This window comes from Lagenorhynchus albirostris, chromosome 14, assembly GCF_949774975.1.
Source record: "Lagenorhynchus albirostris chromosome 14, mLagAlb1.1, whole genome shotgun sequence".
In the NCBI taxonomy this organism is placed as follows: domain Eukaryota; kingdom Metazoa; phylum Chordata; class Mammalia; order Artiodactyla; family Delphinidae; genus Lagenorhynchus; species Lagenorhynchus albirostris.
Window position 1 is genome coordinate 22,043,193 of NC_083108.1, and position 16,185 is coordinate 22,059,377.

Below are 16,185 nucleotides of genomic sequence, written 5' to 3' on the forward strand. Positions count from 1 at the left end.
ACACGGAGATCAGCTTGGTGCTTTGTGACCACCTGGAGGTGTGGGATGGGGGTGTGGGAGGGAGACGCAAAAGGGAGGGGATATGGGGATATACATATGCATATAGCTGATTCACTTTGTTATACAGCAGAAACTAACACAACATTGTAAAGCAATTATACTCCAATAAAGATGTTAAAAAAAAAAAAAAAGAAGTATGGTCTCCCAGTTTGAGGTGGCAATGGCCGAAATCTGTCCGCATTCCCTCCTCCACCATCCCATTCCTCAAAACCCAGACCCTAGTTTTTCCCAGTAGTTAAGCTCTATCTAGATCACTGTGTTGAGCTACATGCATGTTTGAATGATTAGAACAAGTCTGGAAGATTAACCTGGGGGATCAAAACCTGGAAACCATGTCGTAGAATGGTGAAGACAATTAGCAGAGTTCATCTTGGAATAGAAAACCCTTAGTGGGGTGTGATGAATGTGATGAATATCTTTAAATACCTGAAAAGCTGCATTGCAGACAAAGCAGGAGATGTGCTCTGTTAGCATAGAGAGTAGAACGGGGGTCAGTGTGACGATGACTTTCATTTAATCAAGTATGATTAACTAGATTCATCTAGTAATAAAATAAGACAATTTTGTAATGTAGTGGGCATCATCTCACCAGAAATATTACAGAAGAGTGTGGGTAACGATCAATTACTGATGTTATAAAAAAGATCAAAACGTAGGTTTTAGGACTCAAAAATGTTCATTGTGGTTCAGCTTTACTTCTTATGCTGGAATCCTCTCCTGCCAGGTGGTTACTCAGCTGATGAGGATACATGTCCACTGACAGAAAAGGCAACCCTTCGGGAGGAAGATGGAGCCAGACTTAGATTTGTCACAGCGTGGTTGCAGGCTGCCTGTCTCAGATTATTTGAACTGATTGTCAAAAAACATACAGATTCCTTGCTGCCCTCCGTTACCAATCTCTTGCATGAGAACATCTGGGATGGTTCCAGGAATCGACATTTTCAGCGAACTCCTCAAATTATTCTGATGCACGTTAGAGTTTGAGAAACACTGAACTAGATGAACATAAAGGTCTTTCTGATGCCAAGAGGCTAGGAAAAAGAACAGTAGGATAGGATTCTCAGTTTCCCCACGAGGATTAATTCAGTTCAGGGCAATAAAGATATTTTGTGTGAATAGACATCTGCAAGCTTTGGGGGCATGACAGTCGAACATGTAATGAAGGAGTTGCTTCTGTCCATGGAACAGTCCACTTTTCTTCAATGCCAGTTCCCTTGACACGATTTCCAGGGATTGTGACAAACTGGGACATCTTACATGGACACACTCTTGGCCTCGTTCCAAAACAAAAAACATCGAGTATCACAAAATACTCGAGTATCATCGAGTATTGGCAAACACTAATTTGCCTTCTTGGACCTTCAAACACAAGTTTAAAACTGGGAAATACCAAATTTTATAGACCTTTAGAGAAGCACCTGGTTGAATACACAGGGAGGATCAGGCCCATCCTAACCACGTCATGGGGTCTTTTCAGTCAGGACATTTAAGGTCTTGGAGACTCTGAGCCGGACATCCCCTTCATCCTTATCTCCCATTTCCTCCCGTCACAAATCTTATATACAGAATGACTTGACAGACATGAGAAACCACAATCATGTCCTGTGAATACTGAAGCCCCCCCTTGGGTAATGATGTGCAGGACAGTGGAGCTCAGATGCTAAGTGCTCTAAGTCAAGTTTACAAGGGTTTACTGAGAACACACTTTATACCTGGGATTATAATTTGAGAGTTTAAAGGAAGAAAGATAGTTGAAACAAACTTCAGGAAGAAAATGAGATTACTTGCTACTCATTCCTAGAATTTTCACCCTCAGGAGACCTCCTCACCAAGAAGCAGGAAGTAATTTTCATCCCTTACAAATGCTTCCTCATAAAGTTTCTTTTCTCAAAATTCTGCCCCTTATCCTTCATTAAAAAAAAAAAGACTAATATTCAGTCTACACAGAATAGCAGCTCCAATTTTCTGGGAACAGTCCCACTCCTATGTTAAATGTGGGGTTTGAATATTTGGGTATCACCGTAGACTTACTGACAGTGTCCTGGGGTGACCACTGATAGCTCTGGGCCTTATTCCTCATCCAAGAGGAGTCAATTTACAGTATTGCTCAATGCTTTTCACATTTGGATAGAGATTGACTTTCAGGCTCTCTGTAGAAGCAAGGTGAGAGATACAGGGCTTCAGAGCTGCTGGTGGCCAGGATTCCAGCTCTGTGGCAGAATGTAATTTGCATCAATGAAGCCAACATACAGAAGAAAGAGGAGCTGTTGGTACCCACCCTTTATTCAGTTGCACTGAAACATGACTATACATTTGTCCTTCTAACACTGTGGTTAGGTACAGAAAATCTAGCAGGTTCCTTTCTGCATCCTAGTTTGAGCTGATTGTTCTTCCTTTCAACCAAGAAGAGTTTTACTAACCAACAGAGAATATAGAATTTCTAGTAACTGAAGTCCTGTTGTACACAGACCCATAATTCCCTCAAGTCTTATGCATTTGGTCATCTTTTCTGAAGACTGATGGAGAAAACCCTGTCAATATGTAGATTCAGTCATAATGTTAGCTCAGTAACTAAGACCTGTACCTAAGGGAATATTCTTGGAAATCATTAGAACTTGCAAAACACTTTTTATTTGTTTTTAAATGTAGATCAAAATAAAGGATTTTTAGAAATAGTTTGAAAATAAGAAGGGGTGAAAGATTAATACTCCAGTCAATGTTTTCTGTTGTAACTCAGAGACGCATATTCAAAGCCCTGTGATATAGTGGAATCTTATAAAATCCCAATTCTCTCCTAGGCTCTGTGCCCACGTTAAAAATCCATATCCTATTAAGATGTTTTCCTTACTGGGGGAAGAGTATCTTTAATCTTAACAACAACAAAAAACCTAAAGAAATTCACCACAGAAATGGAACACAATATCAGTATCAGTCCATAAACAAAGTGTTTTGGTATATGGTATATTTGTATATGGGGGTAGGTAAGAGGGGATGGCCAAGGGTAGTAAAGACAATGCAAGGATAGGAAAGGTAAGAGGAAGTGAAGAGAAAGAAAAATCGGAAAACTTTTGGAAAGCAAATTAATGGTTAAAAGATACCTTATAGCTACCTGATGTTTACTGACACCCTGGAGGCTTATTTAATGCAAGATCTTTCTGATCTGGGTTTAAATATACACCAAACTAAATTAGAAGGAAAACCATGGATGGCTGGAAGGCATATAGCAACAGAATGGAATATAGACCTAAAACTAACATTAACAAGATAGATGAAGGAAATTTATCCCAGGGGGAAAAATATCAAATAGGAAGATTCAAGTTTCTTTCTTTTAGTCATCCATCCATCCACCTCTCTGCCAGTATTAAACACCTATTGTGCTTCAGACACTGGGCTAAAGACTAAGGAGAATACAGCCATGGATCAGACAACCCCTGCCTGTAACAACCACCCCCGAGAAGGAAAAAGAAGATGTGAACAAAAATAGCTCAAGACCTAAGACAGCGTGCGTGTCATGAGTGACCTAAAGTGTCCTCAGGATTTGGAGCAGCAAGAATCCATTTCCTGCTAAGAACTTCACGGTGAAGGTAGCATTGGAATGGAACCTTACAGGATGAGTTCACTTTCACAGCCACTGATCCAAAAATAGGGGCCCCCAGAGCATGGAGTAGAATCCCTCTGTGCATTCTTGACGGCTCCTAATATTTTGAGAGCATCATAATTGACTTGTTTCCCTTCCATTTCCAGTTGTGAGGTCACGGATGTTTCATCTACTTACCACTCCCTCTGGTTTCTTCAGAAGATGGGATTGTTATAAATTGTGCTTTTCGAAAAATTGCTTTGATAGAAAGCAAGAGAGCTCAGCTCAGAGAGGAGGGATCTTTCCTGCATTTTGTGTGTATACATCAAGTCTCAGACACCAGACCCAGAATGTGAATTTCCTGAATAATTCTTTGAGTTGTCATGTTCTCTTGAAAACATGATCCAGATGGCATTCTGACCCACAAGAGGTTCTAGACCACAAGCAGAGCTCCTCACGTTCTTCATAACCATCAGAATCTGGGCAACAGGAAGACGCCCTCCTCCTCTCCTACATCCCACTCATGCCTGGGAGGGCCTGGGAGGGCCTCTAGGGCAGTAGAAATGCAGAGCAGAGGATGAGAGCTCCCAGATAAATGCCAAATGGATTTTTTTTCACGAACAAATAGAGAATTCCTTAAAACCAAACAAAATATTTATTGAAAAATAGATACTTGCCCTTAAGTTAAAGGAGGTGAGGGACTTCCCTGGTGACGCAGTGGTTAAGAATCCACCTGCCAATGCAGGGAACATGGGTTTGAGCCCTGGTCCGGGAAGATCCCACATGCTGCGGAGCAACTAAGCCCATGCGCCACAACTACTGAGCCTGCACTCTAGAGTCTGTGAGCCACAACTACTGAGCCCGCGCTTCACAACTACTGAAGCCCGTGCACCTAGAGCCCATGCTTCGCAACAAGAGAGGCCACTGCGATGAGAAGTCCGGGCACCGCAATGAAGAGCAGCCCCCCCTTGCCACAACTAGCGAAAGCCTGCACGCAGTAACGAAGACCCAACGTAGCCAAAAAATAATTAATTAATTAATTAATTTAAAAATAAATAAAGAAGGTGAGAAGCAGTTCTTTTCCTCCGCTGACACTCTCTCCATCATCACAAGATCCAAACTGTTAGTAGCAGTGAGGAGATAGATACAAAAGAGTAATGTGTGCTTATTATCTTTAAAAAATAAACCAAGGACAAGAGAAAAATCATATAAGCACAAATTTAGGGAATTCCCTGGCGGTCCAGTGGTTAGGACTCAGCGCTTTCACGCCATGGCCCCGGGGTTCAAGCCCTGGTCGGGGAACTAAGATCCCGCAAGCTGTGTGGTATGGTCAGGAAAAGAGGGGAAAAAAGCACAAATCTAAAGGAATCAAACTGGCATCATTCTGTTCATATGCAATCCTAGAAGCTTGAAGACCACATGAAAAAAAAGAACTCAAGAGAGAAAAGAACAAGAACTCAAGAATTCTATACCTAGCAGAGTTACCATTCACCTAACAGAGTAAAATTAAGTTATTCAAGGATAAACAAGAACTCAGAAAGTATTTTACCTAAGTATCCTGAGGAAAAGACTTGGGGGGTGGTGGGAGGAATATTAATGAAACAACAAATGATCCAGAAGGGCTTTCAAAATGAGAAAAACTTAAGCGTAAACTACAGTAGAGAATAAATAATATAATATACAGATATGATTATATCTAAAAGGGTATAGGATAGGCCTTATATCTGTGAAGAAGCATGTTAGTATGACTCTCAGAGACAAATGCTAAGGGTTTTTAATACAATTTCACAACTCTGAGCTCAGAATGTACTTAGACCAGGATGTGTCAATTGGGGAAACAGTGAAAAATGAGAACTGGGTTAGTGGCTGAATGGACCTTACTGTGCTGTTCTCTTTGGTCAAGTCTATACTGTATAAGAACAGGACTGCAGAGGTACATCCAAGGTGACCAGCTCACTCTGGTTTTCCCCAAGACTTTCCTGATTTTAGCACTGAAAGTACCATGTCTGAGGAATCTGCTCAGTCCAGACAAAGGAGATGGCTGGTCACCCTAGGTACATGTAACTCAGATGAAGTTGCCCTCACAAATAACCTATGCGTGGAGCTTCTAGGCCTGGAATAAGACAACTGTGGGTTTTAAAATGTATAAAGCAGATGTTAATTGGGGTTGGGGAAGCGTGGGGATTTCTCCCCACCACAGGACATTTGGCAACATCTGGAGTTATTTTTGGTTGTCACAACTGGAGGGGGATGTGAAAGCCATCTGGTGGGTAGAAGCCATGTGATACTGGTAAACAGTCTACAATGCATAGGATAGTCTTCACAACAAAGAATTATCTGGCCCCAAATATCAGTAGTGCCCAAGTTGAAAAACTTTGATATAAAAAGCAAAATCAAGCATAAAAGTTCTAACATTAAACGAAAATATACTCAATTGCCCTGTCAGACTGGATTAAAAGCAGATCCTGACTATAGGCTATTTGGAGGAAAGAGCTATACAATAAACTGATAAAGAAGTGTGATATGAAGAAACGAACAAAGGGATACCAGTCCAGTGCAAACAATATGAAGGCAAAGGAGGCAAAATTAATAGCAAACAACTTGTTTCTAAAGATTAAAAACAATGAACAAGGTAAAAACCGTCAATTTAAATAGTAAACAAACAACTTTTAAAAAAAGATACAAATGGCCCTAAACTTAAGCTGTGTAAACCAAATAATGTATTAGTTAAATATGTAAACCAAAAAGTATTAAAAGAGCAGGAATAATTGGATAACTGTAAAATTCTACTGGGAAACAAAACTCTCTCCAGATTAGTCAATTCCACTAGATCAAAGCTAAAAAATATAAATGAAAGTAAAAATACAGTGGAATTAAGTGCTAGAAAAGAACCTTAAATCTTTCAGAGAACACACTTTTTTATATATTCTTATAATATATAAAAAAATTAAATATTTGAACACAAAGAAAACCTTAAAACGTACAGCAGACATTTGTAGGCCATATTCTTTGATAAGGCGATAAAATTAGAGAAAAAAATTGTGACAAAAATATGTTAGCTGCTTCAAAAAACTGTTTATTAAACTACTCACATAGTTTAGCTAAAATTAAAATGGAAATTATAATTTATCTATAAGGCAATTAACTAAAAAGAAAATACATTATACCAAAACTTACAGTACACAAGGAAAAGAGCATTTAGGAGAAAATGGATAGCCTTAAAAAAACTTCATAATTAAAGCAGGAAAAAAAACTAGAACTAAGAACTTATTTTAAGAAATTTGGAGAGAAAGGGGAACATCAACTGATTCCAGAAAGAGGGAAATAGAATAAAAGCTGAAATTTCTGAAATGTGAAATAAAAAAGTAATAGAAAAAATAGAGATATTCAAACCTAGATCTTTGAAGGATTAATACATTATAAAAAGCCATTTGTAATCCTGATTGTGTAAAAAGAGCAAAAATAAAAATGTCTGGACCTGAGACTGCAATTAAAAGCAGAGATAGCCACTGGACCACCAGGGAAGTCCCTAAGACTCCCAAGGCAGGGGGCCTGGGTTTGATCCCTGGTCAGGGAACTAGATCCCGCATGCCGCAACTAAAAGTTCACATGCCACAACTAGAAAGATCCCGCACTCAGCAGCAAAGATCCCTAGGGCCGCAGCTAAGACCTGATGCAGCCAAATAAATAAATAAATAAATATTTTTAAAAATTTTAAAAGCGGAGATAGGAGAGGAATTCTATTTGCAACTGTGGGGCAGCAAATTTTGGGGTCCTGGAGAAAACGGATTGCTTCTTGGTCAAACATAAACTACCAACATTTATTAAAAACCATCAAAAGTGAGATTATATCAATAATTATAGAAAGAATTAGGAAAGTCATTCAATATCTGTCTAACCTTTAGAAAATTAAGAAAAAAAAACTGTTCTAAGCAAAAGATGGGAGTCTCTAATTCAGTTTTGAAATCAGCATGACTTTATTACCAAAAGTCAAAAAGATAGTATAAAAAAGAAACCTATGGACCAATTTCATTCATGAATATAGTGAAAATTCTAAGTATAAATTTATGAAACAGAGTCTGACAATACATGAAATACAGTACACTATGAAGAAGCTGAATTTACTCCAGGGAAGCAATAGTGCTTTAATACCAGAAAACATATTAGCAGAATCCAAAACATAGAAATAGAGAAATAATTATACCTTTGGGTTCTGAAAAAGCATTTCACAAAATTCATCAGATATGCCAAACAAAAGATTATAAATAAATGACATATTTAATTTTGTTTATCAAAAACCACAAGAAGCATATGTAACAAAAATATTTCAATTAAAAATCAAGCCTAAAAAAAAAAATCAAGACTAGAGCAGAAATCCATGATCACTACTACTATTTAAAATTGACTTGGCAGTTTCAGTAAATTCAATAAAGTGAGAAAATTAAATAACATATAAATATTAAAAGAAAATCTGTATAATTTTATAGAGAGAAATTCATGAGATGCTGGTAAAAAAAAAATTAAAAGCCTTATCATGCTAAGGAGAGTTTTGTAAGATGAAGAGATGCAGGACAAATATATAAACAGAAAATAGAGCAATGGAACAGAATCGAGCGCCCAGAAATAAACTCACACATATGTGGTCAATAAATTTATGACAAAAGAGACAAGAATATACAACAGGGAAAAAAATTTTCTTCAAAAACTGCTAAGAAAACTGGACAGCCACAGGCAAAATAATCAAACTGGGCACCTCTCTTACACCATACACAAATGTTAACGCAAAATGGATTAAAGACTTGAGTGAGAGACCTGAAACCAGAACACTCCTGGAAGAAAACGTAAGTGTTAAGCTCCTTGACACGAGTCTTAATGATGATTTTTTTTTTGGTGGGGGGGGGTGCGGGGGGGGGGTGGAGGGGGTAGAATTCGTCACCAAAATCAACGAAAACAAACAAGCGGACAAGTGCAACTACATCAAATTAAAATGTTCTGCACAGCAAAGGAAACCATCAACAAAATGAAAAGTAACCTACTGAGTGGGAGAAAATATTTGAAAACCGTATCAGATAAGGGGTTAATATCCCAAATATATAAAAAAGTCCAACAACTCAATAGCAAACAAACAAACCAAACGGAACTATCTAATTAAGAAATGGGTGGAAGATCTGAATTGACATTTTTCCAAAGAGGACAACCAGGTGGCGAACAGGTACATGAAAAGAGGCTCCGCCTCACTAATCATCAGGGAAATGTAAATCAAAAGTACAATGAGATATCACCTCATACCTGTTAGCATAGTTATTATCAAAATGACAAGAAATAACAAATGCTGGCAAAGATGTAGAGAATAAAGGACCATTGTGCCCTGTTGGTGGGAATGTAAACTGGTGCAGCCACTACGGAAAACAGTATGAAAGTTCTTCAAAAGTTAGTAAGAAAAGGATCAACTATTTCATAAATAAGCTGGCACAGCTGGTTATCCAGAAAACAAAAATGAGCCCCCATTTTACAATAAAATTTTTATATGGATTTAAGGCTTAAATTTTATTTTATTTATTTATTTTTTTTTTGCGGTACGTGGGCCTCTCACTGTTGTGGCCCCTCCCGTTGCGGAGCACAGGCTCCGGACGCGCAGGCTCAGCGGCCATGGCTCACGGGCCCAGCCGCTCCGCAGCATGTGGGATCTTCCCAGACCGGGGCACGAACTCGTGTCCCCTGCATCGGCAGGCGGACTCTCAACCACTGCACCACCAGGGAAGCCCCAAGGCTTAAATTTTAAAACTAAGTATTTAATAAACATCATGAAGGAAATAAATCAGGAAGTCTATTATTGTACAATGTGAGGGTTCAGAGAAACTTTGGACTAAAAATTCAGAAGCTAAGAATTTAAAACTTTTTTGGAAAATTAAAAGTTAAAGAAGGGTGCACGTAGAAAGATACCACAAATAAACTCAATATCATCTATGTGGAGGTAAAATTAACAGATGTAAGAAGAAAATTTTCCTTAATTTATCCAGAACTCTTATAAATTACCAAGAAAGGCTATTCAGGAGGAAAAAAATTATGGATGACATAAAGGAAAATTTATGAACAAAAAACTAAATTGGAAAAATATGTGAAAAGATTCTCATATTGATGAAAATTGAGGTTAAGTACAAATAAATAATAGATTGTCATTTTATTGACATCAGACTGATACATACTAAAAGGGACTATAGTACCTAATGTTGGTAGGGTTATGGGGAAAGAGGGTTCTTAAATTAGTAGTAGAACTCAAACTGCTGTGGCTCTTTTGGAAAACAATCCAATAATAGCTGTTAAATTGTAATAAAGTCTTTACTCCAACACTTTCGAATTCTTCCTGGAAACCTCCTGCAGAATTGTTAGGAATGGACAGAAACTGGAAATAAATTTTTTGCCTACTACTAGAGAAGAGGCTGAACAATGTTTCGCACTGTCACACTAGTGAATATTAGGTAGTCATTTAAAAAAATTAAAGCCACCAGATAAGAGATGTTGATGAAGTAGAGTACAGAAAGCTGTAGGAAAACATTCCTTATATCATTTAATTCCAAACAAAGACTCAAGGAAAAACCCAGTATAGGCTCCTTAGATGAGTAGAGGGAAAACATGAGAGGACACAGCAGATTGTGTTGTGAGTTATCGGAAGAGGAAGGAGATATTGATATTGATGTGCAGACTGGAGGGACAAAATCAAAGGAACAAAGTTTAAAAATGTAATAATTTGAAAAACACGATATGATGAATAAATTTATAAGTTTAATTTTATGTGAATAAAAATAACATGAAATCTAAGGTTAAATGGCAAAGTGAAAAAAAATAAACTACTATTAGTCCTGCTACCTTTCCCCAGTAAGGTGACACAGTAATCACAGAAAGAGAGAGAATGGCTCTACTTAGTAAATGAGGAAGTTTACCTTAGATCAGACAAAAATCCACTTTGACATTAGAAAAATCAAATCATGATTCACTTTGTTACTCACTTTGCTGTGAATCATTCACATGATTCACTTTGTTAAGCAGAAACTAACACACCATTGTAAAGCAATTATACTCCAGTAAAGATGTTGAAAAAAAAACAAACGTAAGAACATATAGGGAATGTCCCTTGACTTGTGTTTCTCATATCTCAGCAACTGCTTAATCTTCTATCTAACATTTTTTCAATCTTCATATAAGAGCACTGGCATTCTTAAGAATTTTGGGGTCTGTCTGAAGCTGAGTTGCAGTATCTGGGTGAAATGGCTATTTTGTTTTGCAGATGAAGAGAGTGATTTGTAATCCACCTGGGATTACAGGCAACATAGAACGTGAACACTGTTTGGGAACATCAGGCTCCCAAACCAGCTCCTCCTTTTAGAAACTGACTAGTCTTCCCAGTTTATTCTAACCTGGGGTGTATGGCCCCCTCCTTGCCTCACTCTTGTCCAGATCTAGCCCCTTAGCCACCTCCAGATGCCCTTTTACTTGAAATCCTTCAATCCACTTCTTTTTTCTTATCATAATGGTGATTTCCACATAAATAATCAGTCAGCCAAGCATTTGATCCCATTAACTGGCCAGGGCTGCCCCGACTACGAAATTTTGCTAAGCTGTATCTGACACATTCCTCTATAGAAGCAAATATATTTTTCCCAAAGCAATTATTAGACACTTTATTTTAGTTCCTGATTTAATCGTTTTTTTTGTTTGTTTGTTTGTTTTAGTAACAGAATCTAAGCAGCCTGACTGGAATTTCAAATGATTGTCACACTGAATCTGAAAGTCTTACACAGAATGTAACATTTTTCTTATATTTTAACCAAGTAGAGACAAAGGGAAGGTCCTTTTTATCTAGCTGAACGTATGTTCAATATTATTAATTCAGACAGAAAAAAGAATATCCCACATCTTTGACTCTTTCATAAGATTTTTCAGTCTTTTGTTCTCACTTGCTCCCTCTCTCAAAATTTATACCGATTTTCATCGCTTTCAGACCTGGTTTATTCTTAAGGGGTATGAAATCTCTGTTAGCACCTGCCAGAGCACACAAAAACTAGCTTGTTAGAAAGCAAGCAATTGCACCCTTTTATTTATTTGTCTGTTTGCTTATTTATAAATTTATTTCTAAACAAGAAAACGAGTTTGAGTTAAAAAAGAAAAAGCAAATCAAAGACTCTGTCACTATCGAGATCCATCGTGACAATTTCAAGAATGGGGTCTATCCCTCGTAACACATAACCTAGTCTTAGACAGTATCTGGTGCAGTCTTCTCATTTGACAGTTGAGGAAATTAAGGTCCAAGGAGGTTTTAAGTAATATTTCCTAGTGACAGAACTTAACAGAGCAGAAATGGACCTAGAAGCTACTCCCTTCTCCAGGGTTTCCTCCAACAGTCAGCCCTGTCCTCTATCATTCTACGAGGTTCCTGCCACCCAGGGTTTGGGAGAGTTCTTTCAGGGTGGGACCAGCATGAAGGAAAGAAGTGGAAATCAAGGGAATGCAAAGACCTTGCCCTCGTAGATGGAGGCATTTTCTTCGTAAGAGAGAACTGTGTCATCTTATTAAGAATTCTTGCACCAGACAGTGGATCACAGGGTCTCCAGGAGCTCTGCCCATTGACATGTGCAAGTCGTGTGCCTACCAAACCTTTACACACCTACCAGTTAATCCTTACTTTTGCTCAAATGCTCAGGCCCCAATCCCAAGGCCCATTTACTTCTTTAACTCAGAGTCGATACTTCTCACACATCCAACAATTGTCTACTATTTCTACATGAGTAATGAAATGCTCAAGTCAAAATATGTAAAATTCCTATATGGGAAAAGAATCTGAAAAAGAATAGAGATATGTATACGTATCACTGAATCCCTTTGCTGTACACCTAAAACTAACATAACATTGCAAATCAACTATACACCAATAGAAAATAAAAATGTTTTTAAGTACATGTAAAGTTACTCTCTCATCCCTTCATAAAGAAACAGACCCAGTTGACATGAGTTAGTTGGTTTACATAATGAATACAGGTCACAGACTCAAGGCCTGTAAGTTTTCCTGCAAGAGACTAAAATTTCAAGCTTGGTTATCTATGTGCCTTCTTCAGCAAAACTATCAGGAGAGAGACTACGGATCTCTTGTTGCCAATACAGTGTATCTCCCAGAGAAACAAAGTGGGTGGAAAGTGTAACTATTGCATGCCAAAGATGACATGTTTCCATTATGAGTTACATAGTAGAGATGTGAGGCTAACACACATGTCATCCAAGCTGAACAGTTCCCCGATAACTCCATCAACAATGATCAACTCGTTATTCCAAGTAGTGGTACTGGCTAGGGTCTACGTGAAGACTACAAATCTTAAAAGTTATTTAACTCCTTTGTGACTTTTTCCCTCATCTTCCTCATCATAAAATAGGTTGTTTTTGGCTCCAATAGAACATAGTTCATAAAGTGGTTAGCCTACTATCTGGCATATGCAAGCACTTTATTACTGAGGTAACACTGGTTTATAATATTACATGTTTCATGTATACAACATTATATTTCTACTTCTGTATAAACTACAGTGTGCTCACCAAAAAAAATTTAGTTTCCATTTGTCACCATTCAGTTGACCCCCTTTACCCATTTTTGTTCCCCCTGCTAACCACTCTGCTAACCACTAAGCTGTTTTCTGTATCTCTATCTTTGTTTTTGTTTGGTTTATCCATTTATTTTGAGAATTTTTGGTTTCTTTTTTAAATTCTACATTTGCGTGAAATCATACAGTATTTGTCTTTCTCTGACTTATTTTACTTAGTATAACACCCTCAAGCTCCAACCATGTTGCAGCAAACGACAAGAGTCCATCTTTTTTATGGCTGAGTAGTATTCTTGTGTGAGTGTGTGTGTGTGTGTGTGTGTGTGTGTATGCACCACATCTTTATCCATTCATCCATTGATGGGCACTTAGGTTGTTTCCATACCTTGGCTATTATAAATAATGCTGCAATGAACATGGAGGTGCATGTATCTTTTTGAATTAATGTTTTTGTTTTCTTTGGCTAAATACCGAAGTAGAATAGCTGGATTATCTGATAATTCTATTCTCCGTTTCCAATCTCCATCTTGTTTTCCACAGTGACTGCACCAATTCACATTCCCACCAACAGCGCATGAGGAATTTCCTTTTCTCCACATCCTTGACAACACTTGTTATTTCTTGCCTTTTTGATAATAGCAGTTCTAACAAGTGTGAGGTGATCTAATTGTGGGTTTGGTTTGCATTCCCCTAATAATTAGTGATGTTAAACATATTTTCATGTGCCTGTTGGCCATCTGCATGTCATCTTTGGAAAAATGTCAGATCCTCTGCCCATTTTTCAATCAGGTTGTTTGGTTTTTTTGTTGTTGAGTTGTATGAGTTCTTTATATGTTTTGGGTATTAGCCCTTTATTGAATATATAATTTGCAAATATCTCCTCCCATTTAGTAGGCTGTCATTTTGTTTTGATTATTTTCTTTTATGTCCAGAAGCTTTTTAGTTTGATGTAATGCCATTTGTTTATTTCTGCTTTTGTTTCCCTTGTCTGAGGAGACATATCCAGAAGTGAGAGCCCAGAAATAAACCCACACATCTGTAGACAAGAAATTTATCACAAAGGAGCAATGAACATATTCAATACAATAGAGAAAGCATAGTCTCTTCAATAAATGGTGTTGGGAAAACTGGGCAGCCACATGTAAACAAGTGGAATGAGACCTCTATCTTATGCCATACATAAAAATCAACCCAAAATGGATTAAAGACTTGAATGTAAGACTTGAAACCATAAAACTGCTAGAAGGAAACATAAGCAGTATGCACTTTGACATCGGTCTTAGCAATTCAAGCACTTTAATATAACTATTATCATTTATATGAAAAGTCTTTATGTTGTATGTTCAACCCTATTGGTAAGCATTGTTCAAATAAAAATAAAGATAAGTATTACACACACACCTGGAAACAGAGACAATTGCTGAACTTAACATTATGTGGTGTGTATTCTGAGGTGTTTTTTGTTTTTGTTTTGTTTTTTTGCGGTACGTGGGCCTCTCACTGTTGTGGCCTCTCCCATTGCGGAGTACAGGCTCGCAGGCTCAGCGGCCATGGCTCACGGGCCCAGCCGCTCCGCGACATGTGAGATCTTCCCAGACCGGGGCACAAACCCGTGTCCGCTGCATTGGCAGGCGGACTCTCAACCACTGCGCCACCAGGGAAGCCCGTTTTGCTTTGTTTTGAACATTAGAAGGCAAGGAGGTAGATGGATGAACTGGAGTGATATATACATGTGTTACAAATCCATGGGTGAGAATCTCAGTTTCTTGGAGAGATCCTATAAGAAGCAGCTGTCCTGTGGTCATCTGAATCTTTTATGTGTGTGTGTCAGGTTTAGAAAAAGAAAGAACCATGGAAACTTTCTCCTCAGGAATTAAGAAAATAATTTTCACAGCTGAGTTGTCCACAGCAGTGGTTCTCAAACTAAATCAGAATCACCTAGGCGGCTCATTAAAGCTCAGATCACCTGGCCCTTCTCCAAGATTCCAAGTCACTAGATCTGAAATGGATCCCATGGACTCAAATTTCTAACAAGTTCTCAGGTGCTGCAGATGCAACTGGTCTGGAAACCACATTTTGAGGACCACTGCTCTGGCTTATTTGCCTCCGTTTCCCAGTATGCTTTGCTGATGAAGGTCTGAATAGGGAGAACTGGTCCTGAGTAGAGACAGTCCTAAGCACAGCATTCTCACAAGCTTCTTCAAACCTTTCCTTGGTCAGTTACCAGGCTCTATGGCCTTCAAACGTTAAGTCAACAAACAGCTTTTTTGAAAAGATAGTGAGGGAAACAAATAAGATTAATCTCTTAATTTGGGGAAGCTGGAGAAAAATGACTCCTGTGTTTTGCTACAGATTTTGACATGTAGCCAGAGTTTGGCTCTGAAAATGAGAGCAACATCTCTACTCCAGGAGCCATCCGAAGCCACAGTTAACATTCAGACAGGCCCACTCAGACTCCACCAGCAGCCCAGATTCTTGTGCCCCCGGGAATATTGATCCAAAGATTCAATTTTGCTTATAAATTAAAGGGGGTGAAAAGATCTAATCATTAAAGCATATGAGGTTGGGTTTAAGTGCAGAACAATTATGCTATATGATATGATAGCTTGCAAATCAATCATTTGGAAATTTTTTATTTGAACTTGGGGAAACTTTAGTAACCAAAGAAGAGGTGACACATTCTAAGGGATTATGCACGCGTTTCCAAAAATGGGCTGCAGGTTCAAGAAGTATATTAAAGAAATGATGCAACATGGATTCTTTCTAATATTTGTGTGACCCAAAATGTCCATTATTTTAAGAACTTATTAAGAGTAGACCATCACTCGACATAAAGGGCTGCCAGATATTTCCAGAGCCCCCCCGAGGTGTGGACCTCTTTACTAGTCTTTTGTCCCATTTTCCCACTCCATCTCGGCTGCTTCCTGCAAAGCTCCTCTTAGATGAAGAGCAACGGTCACT